The sequence below is a fragment of the Castor canadensis genome, chromosome 15 (genome assembly GCF_047511655.1).
Source record: "Castor canadensis chromosome 15, mCasCan1.hap1v2, whole genome shotgun sequence".
In the NCBI taxonomy this organism is placed as follows: Eukaryota; Metazoa; Chordata; class Mammalia; order Rodentia; family Castoridae; genus Castor; species Castor canadensis.
Window position 1 is genome coordinate 29,164,597 of NC_133400.1, and position 17,611 is coordinate 29,182,207.

The 17,611-nt window shown below is 45.5% G+C and overlaps 1 protein-coding gene across 4 annotated transcripts in view; it reads right to left on the minus strand.

The window, feature by feature from the left end:
• The window catches only part of Gnao1 (G protein subunit alpha o1), a 153,965-nt gene that overhangs the window by 73,927 nt on the left and 62,427 nt on the right, over positions 1-17,611 (minus strand). The gene's annotated exons all lie outside the window — the stretch shown is intronic.

Here is a 17,611-nt window from a genome sequence, read left to right on the forward strand (position 1 = left end):
CGTCCTCACTCCATACAGAGAGCATTAGGAATGGGAGGTCACGGGCCAACCCCTGGTTTAGCAGGTAAGGGCCAGACCCCATGAAGTTGATGAATTACTGAGTTGCTGCATTATACCATAAAATTTGAAGGGAAAAAACCTACATGAATTATTGAAAAATAGTCTAAAAAACAGAATATTGGAAGAGAAATGCAGTCTTTTCATACTCCCTATATACAGGGAAAGAGATGAGGGGTTAACAATGCTTGAAAGCTTTTAGATCAGGAAGGGCAAAACCTAATACATGTAGGCCACTGGTATTTTAAGCAAAGCTCAGGGTCTAAATTTAAGGATATGCTCAGGGGTATACTAGAGAAGATCACAGCAAGAAGTCTGCAAATGAACAATACATTTCTTTTTCACAGACAACTTGCAGTGCTTTTACTTTTTGGTCCTAGGGATTGAACCCAGGTTCACATATATGTTAGGCAAGGACTCTGCTACTGAGCCATATAATCAGGCCATGCTAGTGCTTTCAATGGAGGTAGGATGCCTTATTTAAACGAACAAACAACCATGTTATCGACAACAGAAAAGTCAGCAGAAGGCATTCCCTTACTCTTCCATCCTTAGCTGGGACTAGCCAATGAATCACCTTTTTCCTGTTGAATATCAACAGTGACACAAAGCCCACAGAAGGGACACCACAGATCAGAGGCCACGTGACAAACCTTGGTGGCACTCAATACATGCTCACTGATGATAAGGATCTGAACAGGAGAGAAAGCTAGAAAAAAGGAAATGACAGCAAAACTCTGTAAAAATTCTCTTACAAGAGAAGTAGTTGAGAAAGAGAAGTAAATTTTAAGACTAGTATCCAATAGTATTTGTCCCTCAATAAACTGTGAACTCTTCTGTGGTCACATTTTTCAGACCAAGATTGAATGCCACATATAATGTGCACCGAACAATGTAAAAGCTGAGCGCCTTCCTTCTGGCGCACTATAGCCCCGTCCATTTCTTCATTACCCTCGGTACAGGAGAACACTGCTGACAACAGTTTGAAAAAAACAGCTTTATTGAGATATAATTCCCATACCAGACAGCCCACCCACTTGGATGTTTTAAGTATATTCACAATGTTGGGCTACTATCACTGCAATCCAATTTTAGAACAGATTTGTCTCCCCCTACCAAGGACCCTGTACCAATCAGCAGTCACTCCTTCCCCCCATTCCAACTCTAAGCAACCATTAATCTACACTGTTTTATATATTTGTCTATTCTGAACAGTTCATATAAATGAAATCATACAATATATGGATGCTTGTGACTGGTTCTTTCAGTTAACATACTCTTTTCAAGATCTGTCTATGTTGTAGCATGTTTCAGTAGCTTGTTCTTTTTTATTACTGACATGATACATTTTACTCGTCCAGTCATCAGTTGCAAAATTAAACTTGACACGGGGCTTGTGAGTCTTTGTCCTGAGTTTCTCTAAGAAGCAGATCAGAGTGACCATATTGACTTTTTGTGGACTTTGGTTAGCCCTAAGTTTCTTTTTACAAAAATCTCTTGAGGTGTCCATAACCAGTCCAGCAAATAGGTGTACTATCCCAGAGAGGTCTCACAGGGAATTGCTTGTGCTCACTGTACAGTCAGAAAACTAAGAGTGTAGGAAACAATATTTTCAGGCCCTGGACAATAGCTAGTGCAGAGCTGTGACCTTAGGAAAAGGGAATGAAGGAGGTGAGCCCTGTAATTGCCTGGGCTTTCTAACTAAAAGTGCTGACCAAAGCATAGTGCGGGCAGGGAGGAGCCCCAGCAGAGTTCCATGGCTCACTGAGCTGCAGAGGCAGAGATCAGAGGTCAGAGGTGGCTGGAACTGAGAGGAAACTGCAGAGAGAAAGAGCTCTAGGTATCTTCAAGGGTCCGCACAGGTCTTTCACTGAACAGGCAAGAGTCTACAAGATGGTCAATAAATAACTACCAGAGAAAGAATGAGCTTCAGTAGGCTTATAGACTGGACACTTTTCAGCACTTCTCCAAGGCTGGGAGATATGCAGGTTCTGATCGGCCAGAATGGAGAACCCCTTGGGGAATACTGGAGCATTCAGCAGAGACCCCAAAAGGTTCATGCCAGAGCAATAGGGCTAAATACCCTAATGGCTCCCTGAGGCAGACCCTGGCAACACTAAATGGCAAGCCTGGAAAAGAAACAAAAAATAAAAACAAACAAAATGAACAAACAAACAAGCAAAAACCAAGGTAGCCCACAAAGAACTCACAGAATAAAGTCGACACTTTTTAAATGAGAACAAAAGAACCCAGACAGTGAAAAATATGATATTCACCATATTACCATCCAATAAAAAAATTCCTGCCTATGCAAAGGAGTAGTAAAGTATAAACCCACAGCTCAGAGAAAAATTAGTTAACAGAAAGGAGATTGGAAGTGACAGGTATGATAGAATTAACAAATAAAGATGGGAAAATATCTATTTTAAGTATTTTCAAAGAAACTAAAGGAAATCATGGATGTAATTAGGAGATAAATGGAAGTATAAAAAGAGATGAGAATACAAAAGCTGAAGTAAAAATCTCATTGGATGGGATTAACAACAGATCAGATATCCAGAAGATGGTGAACTTGAAGACATAGCAACAAAAGCTATCCAAGTGGAGATGAAGAGGAAAAAGGCTGAACATACATTATGCTCATAATGTCTATAAAATTTAGATAATAACAGCACAAAAGATAAAGACTCATATAAAAATAATGGCATATGACTTGAAAGTGAAGTGTGGTAAGTCAAGACATACATTGTAAACTCTAGAGCAACAGTAAAAGAAAAGTAACTGTCACGGAGACTCCATTACCAGACTCCCCTGGGAAGGCAGGGCCCTGGCTGACTTGAGAGGATCTGCTGGTCTCATGTGTGATGTGCTGTCCCAGAAGCCAGAGTGGAGTCCCCAGGGCTCTAGTTTGGACCCTGCCACCCTCCTAGGAAGATTCTCTTGACCAGGGGACTACTAGGACTATCATTTTCCACACTTATTAATGTCATTCATCTTTACACTCACCTAGTAAGATAGGAAGGGTAGGTTTTTATTATTTGATAGAAGTGGAAACTGAGGCTAAGATATTAAGTAATTGGCCCAACATCTCTCAGCAGGTAAGCACCAGAGCCAGGACCAGACACAATCTTCAAGTTCACAATCCTTTCTACCACACCTCAACCCGTACCTTGAACTAGGTGGAATATTGCTGCCAGGTGTCAGCTGGTGCCTGGGGTGACAGGAAAGAATGAAGCTTCATTTCATATGATTAGTAGTCCTGTAACTTGTTCAAACTGGTTTATTATTAGCTTAAAGTTGGGCTTGCTGAATCAGGGTGATATTTTATATCCTCCCTCCCCCCACTACAAAATAATAAGTATTTATTTTGTACTATACAGAAAAAGAAGAAACAGCATTCACAACCTTACCACTCAGAGACAAACACTGGATGTTACAGTGTAAAACATTCCTTGGCATTTTTTCATTCCTCATATCCCACCCGTCCCAGCAGTTGAGTTGAGGCACATACCCTTAAAAGTATCAAATAAGGCCCCATTTTTCTATCTCCCCACATCATTCTAGAGAAGCAGAGCAGAGCAGTGGTTAGTGCTTAGGCAATAGCCAGGCTGGAACCAACCTGTATCTGTTGCTGATAAGCTCTGTCAATGTCTCTGGTAAACCCTCTCAGCAGATGGGATTCCTCATCTGCAAAAAGCTGTTGTGAGAACCATATAGTGAGGATAAAACAAATGGTAGCTACTAGGGATAGCATCCTCATTCTAAAGTCAAAACTCTCCAAATAGAATTAGCTCCATTTCTCCTACAATAGCAGCTGGTCTTTGAGGCTAACTGCTTCACCTGTTATATTTTATCTAATTTTCAAAAAAACACTGGGAGATAACAATTATCACCTTCTCTTTATAGTTGAGGAAACTAAGCTTAGAGAGGTCAGCTGGTAAGTAGCAGAGTAGCATCTAAGGCCTGCTAATGGCCTGCTAGAGGGAAGATGCTGAGAGGCAAGGCTGTTTCCTCCACCCTGGGCCCCTGCATCCAGATCTCAGAGGCTCCCGGGATTGCACACACATGTGAGCATCAGCACTCCCTCTGAAGTATCTGTCCAGTATCTGGAGGATTGGGCAAGGAAAGGCGGCCCTGGGTTTGGGTTGGAGATGCAACCCAGGGGAGTTCAGTCTTATGTGATGGTCCAGGTCTGAGTCCTGGAGGTGGCAAGGCCAAGGTTTGAAAGCAAGAGTGAGGCTCCAGGAGAAAACTTAGCAACAGCCAGTGGCATCTCACTGCAGCAGCACCAGATGGAGCTAAGTCTGAGAGATACCATGAGGGCCTCTGGATCCAAACACACTTGAAGCCATCCCTATTTCAAATCATGCCCTTATTTTTGTTTAAGCTAATGTGACTTGGGTTTTTGTCACTCAGAACCAATAGTCATGATCAAAACATTTTGTACCTTCATAGCAACAATAATCATACATCATCTTCTAGTAGACTTGTTCTTTGTACTATCAGTCTGTCAGCCCTTGGTACTCTACCCATCTCTGCTCTTCCTCCCCTTACACCCTGGCATAGGACTGGGCTCTCATGGAGGTGGAACACCATTACATGAGCCAGGAATACACAGATGCACAAGGCTTGCCCCATCCAAAGAGCTCACCGAGGGAGGCAGGCTAGAGAGAGAGAGAGAGAGAGAGAGAGAGAGAGAGAGAGAGAGAGAGACAGTGTGTGTGTGTGTGTGTGTGTGTGTGTGTGTGTATTTTGGGGTGAGGATCCATCAGATTTCTTACACCTGCAGAGATAGAGTATCAAAAGGAGACCAAGCTAGTTCTCACTGGTGCCCATCCAAAACTCAGGGACCCTGAGAGGTGCTCCTCACTACCAGATCAGAAGATCCATGGGCGGGAGTCTGCCCAGATGAGGACAGACTGTGAGCCCTGGGCATTTGACTTTGGACATGAACTGTCAGCTGAACTCTGGAAAGTTGGCAATGCTGCTGAGCAAACAGCTCTCAAGTAGAAATGGGAATAGAGGAAAGGTGGCAGCCATGCCCACTGAAGCAGGTCTCAGCTTTCTAGGAAGAGGCAGTGGAGGAAGAACCTTCACCCTCCCCACACTTCACTCCTCTCTTTGCTACCTTGTGGACCCTGCAAGAGACTCAGATTCAGGCTCTCACTCTCTGCTCCCCCCCTCAGTGCAGGGCTGCTCTCAGCTGCAGGAAGACTCCCTATGCACAGTGGCCTCATATGGCCACAGAACCACAGGTTTAGAAGTGGGAAGGGACCTTGGACAATCGTCTGGCCCAGCATCTGTTCTCTTCTGAATCATAGTGCCCTCTGAGGTCATGGCAAATAAGTAACACACAGTTTTCTCATAGATTTCTGGCAATTAATGAACACACAGGCCCTACAGTGCCAGGACACAGGATTGTTCACTCACTGAAAGGCTGGACTGAATGCTCCTTTCCACCACGATGGGATGGTCACTCCACCCTCCACTGTAATCCCTTCATAATTCACATTGTGGGATGGGTTCTAGAGGCAGGCACTAGCTGTGTGATGGAGTGATTTCTCTAAGTGTTTGGTGCGTCAGTCTCCTCACCTGCTCCCTAGAGATAAGCTCAGGAACAGTAGCTCAAAGGGTCCTGGTCAGGGCCAACAGAATGAATGTAAGTATGAGAGAATGCCTGGCCTAACCAGAACTCCCTCAGTGTCATCTACTGTTATTATGTTATATCTGGATGTGGGTGAGGGGAAAGGGTAGTGGGTAGGGTGTTCCCTGTCTATCTTCTGTAGGGAGAGGATGTGAAGCAGATCCATGGGGTGGGAAGGTGGGAAGCACTGGGAGGACCTCTACCTCCCAGGAAAAGGAGAAGGAAGGATCCATGCTTGGATAGATTAGGGGAGCTAGGGTGGCAGAAGGGAAACTCTGGACTGAGAGGGGGCTCTGCTCATTTATTGAGTGAACATCTCAGGAGCATTCACTGGTTGAGGAGCTGAATTTCCCATTTCGGGGCCATCTTAAAGATATTCTGAGGTGTGTGTGAACACAGGTGGAGGTTCATATGATGATGGCTGCCCAGGACAGGGTCAGGGCTCTGTGCTTTGCTCCTGTGAGTACTGACAATGGTGTCCTGTTATCTGGGAGATCCAATGAGTAGTGAGAAAGTGGCACTGGAGCCATGGCCCTCCCAGGAGGAGGTAGGCACTCATCAGCCTGGCCTCACAGAACACATTTGTAATCAAACAGTGAACAGTAAGATGCCAGAAAGTTAATGAACCATGTGCAAGCACAGAACCCATTAGACATGGATCTGGACAGTAGCATAAAGTAAAAGTGCTGGGTACAGTATAATATATGTCCTATGCAGCCATATTTATAAAACTGGTTGTGGCAGGTGTGGTGGTGGTTGTGGTGGAGGCTGAGTAGAGGGAGGAGAATAAAAGAGAAGAGATATGGGCGAACCCGTAATAGAATAAATATAGCAGTCATCACTTTTGGTGGCATTTGTGCTTTGTTAACTTTCTTCTTTGTTTCATTTTTAAAAGATGCATTTGTTATCTGAAGAACAAATCATTTCCAATGGAAATATGTTTAACATAAGGATCATTCTGACCAGGAGAGGACCAGAGTATGGAAGTGTGGAAGTATAAGCCGTAATTAGCTGGAGTCTCCTTATACCTCATTTGCCTGTCCTGGTCTGAGGTCCTACTGCACTGCCAGTCCCATGAAACCAGTTCCCTGCCTTCTGGGGACTCTCGGTCAGTGTTGATAAAGTAGAAGTTGAGGGAGTGTAAAGTGGCATTTGCCGAGGGAAACCGCAGGGTGTGCGTGTTAGCAGTGTGCCACCAACCACTGCCTTCTCCTGCCTGCCTTGCAGCTCAGAAAGGTCACATGATCTGGTTCAAGCCAGTAAGACTGTAGGGAGCAGCTAGAAATGCCTCTAAGAAAGAATTATCCTTCCTGGTCCCAAAATGCCAACCTTTGGAAACAGCTTTCTTTTCCTCACCCCACCCCGACAGGCTAATCCCTTACAGCCATTCCTTGCTTATGTGGTTGTATGAGAAAGTAAATGCTGGAGCCTTAGCAGCTATCTTATGACCATGATGCTAGATGATATCACCCTGGGTGTGGTGAATCAAGGGGGTGCAGGAAGCCCCTCATGACCTGCTGAGCCACCAAGTCAAGTCTGTCTGATAACAAAGCTTTTGCTCCTGCCATGACGCCCCCTACCTGGGCCAGAGCAATGATCCTGCTTAGAGCCCACACAGAAGCACATTTTCCACAGGGAAAATTGACTTAGAGAGAAGAGACTTGCCCATGGGGACACAGTTAGTTTGTGGCAGAGTAGGACAAAATCCCCAGAGAACTTTCCACTGTGTCACAGGACTCTGATGTCCCTTGGTGCTCCCCTGGGGCAGAGGAGGTGATGGGTGATCCCAGGTGAGAAACACAGCAAGCCAAATGCAAACAGAAATGTCTCCCTTCTGTCTTAGATGCTCCCTATAATCTAGGGGCTTACTGGGGGCATTCTATGAGCACCTCATTAATTCATTCTAAGTAATTTTTTTATCTCTTATCTGGGTACCTACTATGTGTCAGGCAATGTGTCAAGCCTGAAGATTCAAAAGTGAACCAACAAACACATCCCTACCATGATGAAGCTGGCACTGTACAGGGAGATAGATGCTAAATAAGGAATTTCTCAGGTGTTATTTAAATCACAGTGGGGGTCAACCTGAAAGCTTATGTTCAGGGCAGGGCCAGCCTCTGGGGAGCAGCACTGATAGAGAGTAAGCCTTCCAGACTAGGCAGGGCACATGCAAAAGTGGGGGTCTCCTGAATCTTCCAGAGCCCAATTGGGGCACTGGGGAAATGGGTGCTGAGTGAATGGAGGCAGTGCATGTGCTCCAGGTGGCCCCGGCAGGAGGTTGCTCTGGAAGTGGCACCAGCATGGGTCTGATGCTCCTTCCTGAGGGAGGCTTAAGCAGCAGATCAGCCTGGAGGAAGGCTCACCACAGGGGAGGCAACCAAGAAGGGCAGAGATGGCGCTGCCTGAGTCCCTCCCTGACTTCTCCCTGTAGGAGCTTTCACTGACATTGTTCTTGTATTTGTTTTTGTTGGTGGCCAGTTTGGTTTGAAATCTGTAGGAAAGGCCTGGTCTCTGACTTGGGTCTACCAAGACTGAGGACTAAGCGGAGGTCTACAGTGCTCCACATGGCAGGAGGTGTGGGCAGGCTATGGGGATGGGTGAGTGGTAGGAGTTTCTGGGAACTGCAGAAGCCAAACCCTTTAGAGTACACCACTCATCCACTCACTCACTCACTCATTCTACAAGTACATATTGAGCACCTGTTAAGACTTAAACACACCCTGACTGTTCCATTCATTAACAGTGTAAACTAGGCACTCTGGGTCCAGGTCTTTCCTCTGTAAAATGGGTACAAGAACTCTGCCTGTTAAGGGCTGCTGGTAGTATTAAATAAGATGTGAGGAGTGTCTGGCACACAACTGTGCCCAATTAAGGCCAGCTGCTCTTGTTATCTAAAAGCCACAGATGAGTCAGTGCCAAAAGCAGGGCCAGACACTGGTGTTGTTTCCTTAGCCATAGGCTCCTCCCACTCAGTGCCTGGACGCAACTGAATGGGGTCTTGGGGGGCCAAAGGGTATCTATGTGTAGAAGGACTGGCAAAGAGACTACTGACTGGGCAGCAGTGTTTTGCAAAGCAATAATGCTGGGGCCTTGATTTCTGATTTCCTGAATCCCAAGACAGCAGAGGCACTGAGACCTGGAGGCCCTGAATGGGAATCAGAAGCTCCAGGCACAAGAATCAGTTTCTAACTGGCAAACCTTCTTCATTCCTGTGCTAGTGGCTTCTTCCCTTCCTTACCTGATGGAACTGTCCACTGTGTGCTAGTGCTGTCCACACAGTCCCAGGAGACCAGATAGGCCCTGTCTCCAAAGGACTCAGCATAATATGGAAACAGAAAATAAAAAGAAGCAAGTAAATAAATATTATAGGGTAGTAAACATAAAATAGATACATTGGTATAGTGGGGGGAAGAGTCAGGAGGTGACATACAAAGATGAGGTCTGAGAGACAAGTTGCAGATCTTACACATACACAAGAAAAAATGGTTCAGGCAGAGAACAAGTACAAAGATCCCAGAGTTATCTTGTATACTGGAAGAATGGCAAGAAGCTGGACTGATACAATGGAGTAAATGACAAAGAGAGTAGGGGGATGAGGTCAGAGAAGGCAGCAAACAAATAAAACTTGTTATATTTGTCTTAACTACACATTAAAACAAACACTCACCTACTAAGATAAAAAAAAAATTCACCTGTGTTTGCTCTGCTCTATTGAGGATCTCTTTAGCTCTTCCTTCTCTACCCTGACTTCAGTACTGACTGAAGGTCTGCTCTTGGAATACTTACAGATTCCAACCCACACAGTTGAGCAAAAGAGAAGGAAAACACCAGCTATCAACAATCCTATCAGCTGGGGGGAGCCATGACCACAGGCTGGTGGACAGTTTGCTCACTCTTTTTACTTGGGAAATGTCCTAACCTGCTATATCTGCTTTCCTACATGTTGCCCCAAGCCCATGAGGTGGGAACCTTGTCTGTCTTCCTACTGATGATCATCTCCAGTGCATAGTGAATCATCTGTAAATGTTGGTTGAATGCCGAATGTAACAGAAGTAGGACCTCTTCAGTTCTACAATGATGATTCCATCTATAACTAATTCCTTTCTGTGAAGGTAGGTAGTCTTTCAGTAAGTAGTGAGCCAGGATGAACACAGATCTCTTCCCACTACCCTCTACCTCACACTCCCACCTGTCAATCCTGTCTCCACCTTGAGTGTCCGGTGGTCATCCCTCTCAGGGCCCAGAATCTGTGGCCCTTTTCTTGATGACATTAAGTAGTGTCACTCCCTCATTTGCCTTCATGACCCCAGCCCCTCACCCCTGACATCTTTGGGTCATTACAGGGTTTCTCAGGGTCAGGACATACAGCAAATGATGATGTCCCCTCCGTGCTTACTTCTGGAAAAATTTAGACCTGATTTTTGAAAACCAACTGTTACATTTATTGGTTATGTAGCAAAGACATGGCAGAGAGTTTTATGAATATGGAGTCCTTTTCGCAATGTCTTATGTAAAGACATGAGCTTTCTTTAAACAGTAAAAGGCCCTTGAGGAGGCAAAGTGGCTCAATGTCTATTTTATTGGTTGAATCTAAATAACGCTCCAGTTTGCTATCTGCCTGCTTAGGGCAGCTGCTGGATTGCCCTTTCTTCTGTTGCTGACATGAGGAAGGGAAGTGCTCTTATTAGGACATGATGCCTAAAGTGTGAACAATATTGTGCTTCAGGAGTCAGTTTGTATAGCTTCTTAAAAATCTTATTTTGTGAAAAATGCACAAGGTTGTAGGGCTCTACCCATGTGGCTCAGTCTTTGAGAAAAAAAGTCTTCTTGCTTTTCCTGCTTATGGTGTGCTTGTTCATTATTTATATTCCCTGCTCATAAGACCTGGATGCATTCTTGTGAACCACAGGCAAGACAGGAGAGGTCACAGAGCCTGCTGTACTTGGCACGGAGCTCATAGATAGGCTTTTACAAATCCACGTCACCTAAAACACCTCCCTTCTGACACATTCAGAAGGCTCCATCATCAGAGTGGACCAGGTGGGACTCCAAGTCTGTGGGAGGGCTCCTCTCTGGGCTTCCCTGGCTGCTCACTACCCTGTGGGGCATGGTAGTGACTCACTGCAGAACATGCCCATAAATGAGGATGGATTCTGTAAATGGCAAACCAGAGCTGTAGTGGACAGATGTTCTTGCTTGCCCAGCTTTTGTTCTTTTGCTTTCAAGACAGAACCTCAACTGCATTTTGAAGACTCTTCCCACTCAGAGTCTAAGTTCCAGAAGTGAATCTGTCCCTGACCCAAGTCTAGTCAGTCAGTGCAGCACACCCTGGATCAAGCCATGACAATAGCTAGGACATCCCTTGGCTACTAGGTTACATGAGCCAACATATTTAAGTTGCCTGGGGGGCAGGTAATCTGTTCTTAGTCACTAGGAGTCTTTGTGAAAGAAGAGAAGCTGCCCAGCCCTAGAAGTTTCTTTGGAAGGTGGACTAGCCATATAGACTTGCATGAATGCATGGTTTCCGAGAGCTCTGCGGGCTCTGAGACTGGAGAACGGCACCTGCTCCATACTCACCTTACAGCAGGCAGGCGGGAGGAACTTCCTCTTATAGGCCTTTCACGTATCAGCAGCTCCCAGAGCACTGACTGTGCTTGCCCACCCCAAAGACTTCAGCAAATTCCCTCCCATTTCCCTTCTAGGTGACAGACCCAGACCAGACCTAGGAAGCTTGGAAAATATTTTACACTGGCTCTTGGTTTTTCCCTTCCTTTTTTTTTTAAATGAGGACATGTTTTTCTCCTACTTACCACATGATGCAGAAAAGGAAAAGGACACCAAAACACCACCAACAACCTGTAGTGACAAAGGGGCATGAAAAGAATACCCTGTTCTGGGTTCAGTTTGCTTGGCAAGCTGCAGATAGCTTGGAGATTCACCACAGCCTTCTAGGCACTGCCCGAAGAGTAGACCATTTTAGATGTGTTTGCTCTCAAACAAAGAGGCAAACAAAAGGTACTCTTCTTAGCTCCCAACCAGGAGAATTCAAGGCAATAAGAACAGATCACCCCCAACAGGGGCTTCTTGACGGAAATTATGCTTTCTCATGCTCTCTGGTGAAAATGCTTGTGGAGAAGTTTGCCAAAAGCAAGTCTGAATGCACATTCCTCTCCAGGGTAACACAAACAGCATTGTCAGTTGCCACACTAACTCTCACTGGACAAAGAGGGCCATGTCCCCACTCAGCCAGGCTCCAGGCCTCTTTAACACTGAAGTGAGCCACATTTTTCTGGCTTCCTTTGTGTTTGTCAGGCCTTTGAAAGAGAGAAAGGGAGAATTCCAGGTAAGGGTTTGTCATGCTAAACCAAGAGAAACCTTGTCACATAGACACAGCCAAACCCAGTCCTGCCAACCTTCCTTTCCAGGTGATGGATGTGGCCCAGAGAAGATGCCATTCTGTGTGGTGGATTTAAATAGCCCTGCTGTGGTCTCCTGGGTTTCCCACCCAGCTTTTCTCAAGCAGATAGAAGCTCCTTGTTAATAACCAAGATCGTATGGTAATGCTCCAAAACAGAAAGTCCACAAAAAACACTTTGTGGGCTGCCACATTGATTCCCCTCTCTAGGGATGCTCAGGTGGGGCATATGCTCTGGCTGTCAAGGACACAAACACACACTGGCTGTAGGGGTAGCAGACCTTATGGAGGACCCCTTCAGCCTGTTTTGCCATGGAAATTGGAAATCAGTTCATGGCTCTACTGTCAGTCTGTGGTGCCAACAGGTGGCCCCTCCCTAGTCTCTGACCTCTGCTGAGAGGCAGGCTGCTTCTGGGCCCATGGCTGGTAGCTGGCAGCAGAAGGACTGTGAATGGGAATGGAGCCTGAGAGAGGTTCATGTGGAAGATAAGCAATATGAGGAGGCCTCTCCAACTGTATCCTGTCTACTCTGTCAGACTCCCCTCATGTGGTTTTAGGTAGAGGGAAAAGAAAAAGTACTCATTGTGCAGGGCCTCCCAGTACTGGACCTGTGAGAGCTGGATACAGAAGCACAGCAGTGGCCAGCATCTGTCCACATCTTCAGGGGGTGGCACTGTGCTGAGGATCACATAGACTTTCAGGCCTCTTTTCCTCCAACAGCTCTCCAAGGCAGATGTGTTTGAACCTCAGCTCCTAGCACTGGCCCCAGGAAAAGCTATGCAAGGCCTGCACTTGCTCCAATCTGAAGATAAGGAAAGGGGTCACCGGAAGTTCATGAGGTTCTCTAGGGCCATACAGTTAGTGCAGAAGTTCTCAAGAGCTAGTGCTCCTAACTATGAAAATTAGGGTTTTCAAGGAATACCAATGACCTCTAGCACTTTTAGAGGAAGGAGACAGGCTGGTGAGAGACAAGACTTCTGACTGACTGACTGGAAAAATTTCTACTGCCACACTGGTCCCTTAATTATAAATTCTTCTCTCTCTTTAAACAGTTTTCCAATTTCATAGCTGGTCCTTCTGTGGACCACTCCCAGCTCTGTCTGTCCTATTCTGGCAACAGCACTAGATGCATGGCTGCTGATGGCATGAATGAGTGGAAAGGTAAAGACTGACTGGGGAGATCCCTGCCCCATCACTATCACACTCATGTCTGCTTAATACCACATGGCCAGCTCTGCTGAGACACCTGTCCAAAGGCTCTTTTGCCTTTGTGCATGTCCATCAAGATGGTGTGCAGGAGTGGTCAAGGAGGAGGATGCTGGGATGAAGGATTTTCTAGCATAGTGAGGAATTCCAAGAATGAAATGTAATTCCATAACTATTTGCCCCATTCCTCCTCAGTGCAAGGCATGTCATTTGCCTCTGGTGGGTGCAGATCATACTGTCTCACAAAGAGGGGCTTTCATGCTGTGCTGTAGTCCTTCCTCAGGGATGTGCTCCTGTTCCCACAAGCCTCTCTGAAGTGGTGCTGTCATGCTCTGAAACCAGGCTGCACTTCTTATGCCACTCTTGCATCACCTCAGCCCCAGCTCCTACTTGCTGACTTCCACTAATCACAGAATGTCCCTAAGACTCTTCAACTGGTCATGCAAGAACGTATAAATAAATACACTGGTTCCCAGTGTGGGGTCTATTGTTTCTAGCCTGTCACAAAACTCTGGGGCCAATGAATCCAGGTATGTGGCTGGTGGCACTTTCCACAAAGAACAAAGGGCCATGTACACGAGCAGCCTTGACTAATGCTCACAGTCAGGTAAGAAGTACCAACAGGGTTGAAAGGCCAGAGCTGCATGGGCTTTCCTGTCTAACTTCACACTAGAACTTCTCTCTGCCCTACTCTTCCCACCAGCAACAGCTAGCCCCAATGTCGTATCTCTCCCAAAGGAGGTAAAGGAAATCTTCCTCTCCCTTCTGGGCACCCTTCAATCCTGGGAGAGCTCAGTGACAGACAGGGCTTCCCAAGGGATGTGTCAGGGTCTATTAGGGATACTGTGTGGAAAGCAAAAGCTATGTTTGTCTCTGGACACCAGCCTATGGGACACTATGGGGTCCCCACAACATCTCTTCCTGAGCAGCAAGTTCCAGGACTTCAGGAATATTACCACTATCCTCATGTTCAGGAACAAAAAAAAAAAAAAAGTAAGAGAACAGAGTGAAGCCACCCCAGTCTAGGTCTGCTGTCTTTCACTAGGGCAGAAACATGGCTTCTGACTCAGCTGAGATGCCAAGACCCATAGCAGGGGCAAATACCTTTTCTTTTAGGGTTTCTAAGCATTTCTACATTATTCAATGATGATAGCACTTCCTATTGATTAAACTCCAACTTTGTGCTAGGCATTTGTGTGTAGCTTTTTATTTAGTCCTCACAACAAATCTCAGGAGAAAGTATTGCTTTTATTCACATTTTACAGATAAAACTGAAGCTTCAGGAGGTTAGCTGACTACCTGGCCAAGGTCTCAGAGCTGAAGGCAGCAGAGCTGGAATGTGAGGCAAAGCCCTCTCACAGTCTTCACTCTATCAAGCCTAGGTTGTTTTTTTTTTTTTTTGGTGGTGGTGCTGGGTTTGAACTCAGAGCCTTATGCTTGCTAGGCAGACACTCTACTGCTTGAGCCATTCTACCAGTGATGGCTCAATTTTGTAGTGAGTGCAGTGAAGTGGGTCCACTATGACAACAGAGGATATTGGTCATCTGTAGTCCAGATATGGAGATGCATTTTTGGTCTGCAGTGGTTTTGAGCTTTCTTTTCTCTCTCTCTGTCTCTTTCTCTCTCCTTTTCTTTCTTAAACCAAACGTTTATAAATCAAAAGAATTTTCACAAAAAGATATTGATTTCTGACTTCTCTTGAAAAACAGGACACATTGACCCACCTTCTTGGGTGGGACCTTGGTTTGTCTGCCTGCTTTGGGGAAGGTCAGAGTTCTCCAGAGATCCACAGACCTCACCAGACCATAGTCCTTAGTTGGCTGGCCTGCTAGCCATGGTGTTTTTGTCAATGGCATTAGCCATATGTTCCTGGTAGAATAAACCTTTCCAGTATGTTGGCAAGAAATAAAACATTTTTTTTTTACCATCTTGATAAATGTGGGCAGCAGCTGGGAATTTGCCAGGTTTAATGAATCTGGAACATTCAGTGGAGCCACTATGAAAGCCTGCTTCCATCTTTGTATGCAACCTCAATGGCAAATACCACACACCCCAAGGATCTGAGATGATGCATGGCCAGCTAGAAGGTTGTGCACAACTAGAAATTTGGCCACTGTCTATATTTGTTCTTAAGTGCTGCTTGCTCAGACACATGGAACATTAATGACAATCATGTGGTCTTGGCTGCCAAGAAGTGGCCTAGGTGATAGAAGCAAACCTTTTGAAAGAGCCAGTGCAGAGGCACATGGTCAATAAGTGAAACAGGTACCTTCTGCACTGCTTGGCCGTGAGGAAGGAGTCTGGTCTCTAAACACTAGCATGCCCCAGGGCTCAGAACTAGGACTGCTGACCCAGAAGCTCTACTAACATGCCTCTATCTGAGGCACTGCAGAAAAAGGGTCTCTCACTGAACTATTGATTTTCCCTCCCAACTTACTCCCATCAGCCACACCATAGCACATACTATAGCCTATCAAAGATTCTGAGCAAGATTCATTTTTTTGTTAAATGGGAATTTAATAAGCATTGTAAGAGGTGTCAAAGATACCGACAGTAAGGCCAAATTCAAGACTATTTGTCATAATCACAATTGAAAGAGAATCAAAAAAACATTTTTCCCACCATGGCAGTCAATGTAGCCTTGTACCACATGAATCATACTGGGGTGCAGCAGTACCCAGCCTGTATTCTGGGAAACTGGAGTATATGATTCTGAGATCTAGTTAGTTCGGTGTCTAATTTGATTCAAGCAGACTAAGTATAGCCAGGACTAGTGAAGCTGTTAGTGGCCCTGTACCAGCTAAAGGGGGTGGGGTAGGAGAGGATCCTTTAATCTCAGCTGATTCATTAGCAACTATGAGAAGATGATGGGAATTCTGAGAAATGGCAATTTGAAAGACACTATTTTCTCTACTTGACCTGCACATCCTGAGTCGGAACTGCAGAGGCCTTTGGGCAGATGGACATACAAGTAGGAAATAAGGCTGAAAAACTGGGATGGAAATCTCTCCCTTTTATTTGGATATTAGCTTTGGAAACCTTTGGAGCAAGGATCAAAAGCCACAGATGGAGCTGAGATGTAGCTGAGTGGTAGAGTGCTTGCCTAGTGTATGCAAGGCCCTGGGCTTGATTCCCAGCAACACACACACACACACAGTGCCATGGTACTGAGATGAGATTGACTAAGAAATATATGGACCCCTCATGTGTGGAACCCAGGAAGCCAAGTAGTAGTGGGGTAAGTGGGCTGCAATCCCTGTCCCTGGAGTTGAAGAACTGGGAAGGCAAAGGGCAGGTGGCTCACCTACCTTGACACCACTGGCCCAGAGGGAGAAGGCAGGCCGACCTCCACCACCTGCAGAGTATTGACACTTCAGACTCCATAGCCAACAACAGGTGCCATGAGGAAGATGGTATACCAACAATATGCCTCAAAGTCCCAGTGGAAGGTCAATCAGAACAAACAGTGCACATGCCCAATGACATACAACTGCTCCAAGAGACAAATGACAATGAAACTGAAGATCACAAGAGCCAGAGAGCAATTCAGGTCATATGTAAGAGACTTTCTACATACTAAGGCAGAAGATGCTTCCTTACTGAGATGTGAATTAGTGGCCTGGCAGACCAAATGGAAAAACTATCCCCAAGAAGACAGCAAAATATAGAGACAGCATGTACAAGAAAAAAAGGTGAGAGACCTGGAGGATAGTCAGGTAGAGCTCACTAAGCACATCAGGTGTTCTAGATGATGAAAAAGGAACAGCTAATAATTAAATAACAAGTAGAAGATGATTTCCCTGGTCTGGAAAAAGAATGGAGCCTGCAGACTATAAAGGGTTGCAAAGTTCCAGGAGGGGGATAAGAAAGAGAGATGCACGGTTATCCTTGTACAGTTCCTTACCTTGAAGATAAACATAAAACTGTAAAAGCTTCGAGGCAGAGAGAACATACTACTTATAAGGAAAAAAAAAATCAAACTGGCACTGGACTTCTCCTCTGAAATTATAAGTTAAGGAGTAGAATGCCATCTATAGAATACTCAAAAAGTGAACCAAAGCTCCCCAGTTTGCTTAGCAGTTTTAAGGGCAAAACATCTTTGCTGACATGCAAGAATTCAGTTTATCACCTACACAGCCCATCTGTGGAAAATATTTAAAACAACAAATGTACCAGAACAGAGGCCTCAATATGGGAGAAATGAACAGGTCAGGAAAGCTGGATGAGTAAGAAGGCTCACTCACATACCTGCTCCCTCACTCACACAGGCACTGGTGGGTACTCTGGAA